We start from the raw sequence: 5,396 nt of genomic DNA on the forward strand, positions 1-5,396 counted from the left end.
GGATATATTTACTGCAACAATAGACGATTTACCTCCTTTTCTTTTTATCACTTTAAATAGCGTCTAATACCAGACCTCCAAAGTGAGACATTTTCCCTACAGCGACGTATTTTAATGCCTAGGCGAGTTTGGGCCTCTGTCTTCGATGAATGACTCAGTACCCTATAAGCCATATGCGCATCCACCCATGGGCGTCAACTGAATAGGCTATATCAGCCTGATGGGACTCCATTTACACCATCGGTTTACGCATAAAGGAATTGAAATAATATCAACAAATTATTGGAATTATCGTATGAACACTGGCCTCGGAAGGGAAGAACAATAAGAAGTGTGTGCGCGTGTGTGTGAGAGTGGGTAGTTTTGTGATCAATCCTCCAATCGGCCTTCTAATACAGCCTCTTCGATTCTTGCCCAGTTCATCAGCCTGTGTCTGTAGGCTATATTAAATCTGGAGCAGTGTTCTTTCAAGAGTCAGATGTGTTATATACACAGAAAGGTGTCTGGCGCACCTATAGGCTCTCCATGCGCTGCAGCCCGCGGACTGGAACACCCAAGTAGATCCGTCTCCATGACGACGGCGGGACACCGGTCCAACAAGCTGTAATTCTGTCTCAGCCTTTTTCAGGGGAGGGACCGTCCACACTAGCCCGACTTAACTCCTCTTTCACCAGAAATACTCCTAATCCCATATCTTAGCAAGGCAAACTGCCGTCCCTCAGTATATTAAAGAGACCACAAAGTCAAAACTTAAAGCCACCCATGGTTTCCCAGCAGGCGGCCCATCCCGGTGTGAGCGTCGCTGCCCCGTCCCGTCCCGTCCGGCCAGCCACTGTACGTGTCTTCAGTTTTCTCAGCGCCTATTTACAGAAAATTAATACTTGTAATCATAACTTTTTATTATGTGATTTCGACAAATTTGCGCAAATAAATCCAGAAGATTTAAATATTAATTCAACTTTAAATAAAAGAATAAATAAATAAATTGTAGAAAATAAATTCTGTTATGTTGATAAATTAATAAACATTTTACGGCTTATTTTTTCCAGAGGCGGCACTGCGGTTCGGTTTGCGTTATTGTCATTTCTGAACGTCTGCTATTTTCTATCGTTGTTAAACATTTGATTTAACAGGAATTTAAAATGAGCTCATAACCAAAATATACATTTAGAGTCTCCGAAATTTGAAGTATTAAAATGTATCGAAATCACATCTATCAGTTATCCAGCTAATTTGCAATTGAAAATGCATTCCTTCTGTTGCCGTTTCATAGGCTGCCCACACGTTTGTATTTAAAAGGATATTTGCACATAAATACGCACTTCTGCAAACATATTACGGATTTCTAGCACAAAAAGGTAGAAATGAAAACAGGATTACTGCAGGGACAAATGATTTATTAATAAATTACATTTTAATTCCACATAAGTTTGCGTTGCAGCTGTTGAAAACATTGTTTTATTGTGTGTTTGGCTTTCTAAAATGACTTTTGAGCTTCGTTCTTTCCTGTGGCATATTTGTTTTTAATAAGACAAACTTGAAATATTAAAAAGTAAAATCATAAAATGAATCTCAGGCAGACCTTCAAGCAAGGAATGAACTATTTGGCTTTTATAAATAATTTTCCTATTAAAACAGTGCAGTTAAAGTAAGTGGAGTTTCAATAATTGCAAATGTTCCTTATTTTAAAAAAATACATATCAGCAAAAAAAAATTGGCTTTTTAAAAATGTTTATGTAATTTGGGGGGTTGTGGATAATTTGTACAAACTGCATGAGACAGCAGGCAGAAACTATTTTATAGAAAAGCCTGTTTTTCTCCTCCTGACCTGGAATATAATAATATCATGAGGAATTTACAAGATGTGCATGTAAGTGAAACCTCAACTTTTATAATTTCTGACTAAAATTTGGCTTTAATTTTGCTCTGTCCCTTTTAAAAAAAATCTTTACGTATACAGATTATTTGATAAGGCAAAGCAGATTTATTCTATATTTACAAATCACTTTATTGTCATTTGTAATGCTGACATGTTTCATCTTAATTTTTTGCAAAGTCTCAGAGTTACAGACGCAGATATTATTTGGTGACTCTAGATGAACGCAGATTTGTTACGAAGATGATGAAGAGCTGGGTGTGTGAGAGCGAGCGAGAGGCAGAAAGAGAGAGGAAGGGATGGAGGCTGAGAATGCGGACGCTAACTGTGATGTGTCCGCACTTTCCTGACAAGACTGTGTGACATTCCAGCGCAGGACTCCATCATGTTCTCAGAGAGAAGGAGAGAGAGAGAGAGGGGTCCGTCAACAATGCCCATTGAGCACTGTGAGGCAGCAGCTGGTGGGACATGCAGTGACCTAAAGGCAATCTATTCAGTCCAGAACGGGGTGCCTCTCACTACCCTCCTGCTTTTATAAGGCTGGAAGTGGATGGATGGTCAGTGTTTATCCTTAAATAGTATCACAGCACAGGTCTGTCATCATGAAAATGGAAGAGAAGCAGTCCGCACCTCACCAAACCAATCAAGTTCTCGTATGGGAACCGCTAAATATCAAGAGTGTGGAAGATGATGTAAATTTCTGAAGAGGAGCTTTCCGTCTTATGTCGGTGGAATCGAGATAAAATTGAGATGACCATCAAAGCTTTTGTTTCTCTTGAGCGCTGACGTGAGGCTCAGCCCAGCAGCGGAGGGGAAGATTAGGTTTTCAAAGAGAAACAGAAAAAAGAAACAGCAACCCTCCACATAAGATAGTAGAAGTGTGATCATCCAGGCAGAAAAAATCATATTGGTTGGAGATTAGAGATGCTTACAATTCGAAGTTAGATATCAGTCAGGCTGACTGCTGATGTATTTGTGTACATGCACACAGTCGTGCTTTTAGCCCTTGTTGGTAATTCCTCAGACATTTCCCAGCAGATCTTTTAGCTCAAACCTTGTTGGCAAAGCCGCCATGGGCGATGTGTCGGTCAGCAGTGGTAAAGGGATGCTTGCTTGGCTGTGATTGATCTGGTGTGGAGTCTTTATTCCCCTTGAGACCATGCACCTCAATATTTTAGACCCAGCTCTTGCAGTGTTGATGGGAGGTATCGCATATAGTGCCATGTTACATCCCCTTTTCTGAACCACTTCCACACACTGTGGCATATTTAACCATCGCACGGCCATAACATGGAAGCCAGGATGCTGCAATATCTCCTCACTTCCCCCTGAGCTCCAGTTCCAGGAAGTGAAGGCAGAGCTTTGCCAGCCAATCGCAACGAAGGACACCTAACTCATTAAAAGTTAATGAAACCTATAAACGTGGTGCGCCAGCGATTCATTTAAACCCCCAATCCAATCTCCTCTCCCAGCAAAGGCAAACAAGCCTGTGTGCCCCCAGCGCTGTCCTCGGAATAACAAACTATGGAATATTTTGTCCTGCATATGTTCTCCTATGCAGACATGTGCACATTGATAGGCTATCTTACAATGGGACTTGTCCAATTTAGAGAATGCCAGGATGGTGTTCTGCAGGGGCGAATTCTGTAATGGGCATCTGAGTTGAATTTAATGCCTTTACTTTACACTGCATAGCTTGTCGGGAATGGCTGTTATAGATATGCCATTTCAACATTCATGAGAATCACTGACATTCAAATAATGTGCTCATTTTAATACCATGTGAGTGAGAGCCAAGTCTGTGTGAGAAAACCTCTATATTCTTCTTCACGGTCAAGCGAGTGTCAAAAACTACTCTTGATCCACGCAGACAGACAAGGTGAAATCTGAGCCCTTTCCTCCAGATAAACCCGTCTCTTGCTGTCCAGCATGCTCTGTTTCAGTGCCATCTCAGCTAACAGCAGTGCTGCTCTCAATTTGATAACAAACCATCAACAGCAATAAAGTGCCACCTTACAAGTGTCCAAATCTAAAGAACAATATCCCTCCTTGTCTTTCAGACCTCCATTTCAACACAGCTCCAGCGCCTCACAGTGCTTCCCTTGGGGGATTCAAATTAAATTCTCCCCGTGTATAGTGCCACTGTCAGCCCGTTAATGAATTCCCATACCCTGACTTGAATCAAATTAATCCCCAATTTAATCCCATATAAATGGCTGTGTTATTTATAATGGAAAGACGGATGCTCCGTTGAAGGATTGAGGAAAGCTGGGAAGTGTCTATAGGGCTGTTGAGCAGATTATTGTGAAGGATGAGGCCTGTATGTTCCCCCACTGCAGAGTAGTCCCCTGATACACACTATTTAACCCTCGCCTGCTTGATGCTGACAGCAACATCATGGTGTTTGTCACTTAATATCCTTTTAGATTAAGGAGTCAACTGGCAGATTTATTGGTCAGAGTCGGGTTATTATGGTGGAGTCTCAGCAGAAAGAGGTGTCGTAAAGCATTTGTGAAGGGCCATGGTTACAGTTAAATTTGCTGTGGGTTCAGACTTGTTACAAGCAACCACTGTTTGAGGTCACTGAGTCAGAGACAGCTGTATTTATGCGCTGATGCAAATTTCCCACTGAGATCCCGTCATATGCAAATGTTTCTTTGGGAACAGCTCCCTATCAGCATGTAGATCAGACAACGCAATCCTTGATGTAGACAGTGAGGGATAGATGACAGGTAATTTGTCAAAGGGCTTATTTATACAAATAGTTTAATATCATGCAGCAAAGTGAAAAAGGACTAATGCCTTTTTGGACGCAAATACAGTGGGTGACGACTGGTAAAAAGAAAAACAACACGCACACAGTGGATCCAGGTTCAGTTATTGGTGTGTAACTCCAAGGACTGGAAGTGTCGGATTTCCCGTTGCTGTGTTGTTTTTGGCCCCAAAAAGTGAAAACGCAACATCCAGATACGCCAACATTGTGTGTTCATAAATACCACAGCATTTTTTTTAATTCCAAAAATTATGCATAGAATAATTGGGATAATTGAGATAGATACACCAGATTTAAAACAGTGAACGGAGCCAAATGTATCAACTGTATCAAGTGTTAGCTACGAATGCATTCATTGCAGGCAAAATTCATTTTAAAAAGTGGTTCTTTGAAACGAGCAGTTTCTACATGCCGCTCGGTTGGATATACGGCTTGTGGTCACTCATAGGAGTTTTTCACCTCCAAATCTATGATATACAGTGTACAGTTATTTAGCTAGCAGTATCATGGGATGGATATGAGGATGACAGACGGTTCCGAAGTCAGTTTGGCAGTTCACGGGACAGTTTGGAGCCTTTAAAGCTCGGTCCACCAAATGTCTGAGCAGCTATGTTTTATTGAGGCATCTGTAAGCTTACTAATTTTATTGCCAAGCTTGGCTCGTGCACCTACCGTCATGGAGAGGGAGAAAACACACACACACACACACACACACACACACACACACACACACACACACACACACAC

The sequence above is a fragment of the Haplochromis burtoni genome, unplaced genomic scaffold (genome assembly GCF_018398535.1).
Source record: "Haplochromis burtoni strain Fernald_Lab_line unplaced genomic scaffold, NCSU_Asbu1 Contig_55, whole genome shotgun sequence".
NCBI classification, from domain to species: Eukaryota; Metazoa; Chordata; class Actinopteri; order Cichliformes; family Cichlidae; genus Haplochromis; species Haplochromis burtoni.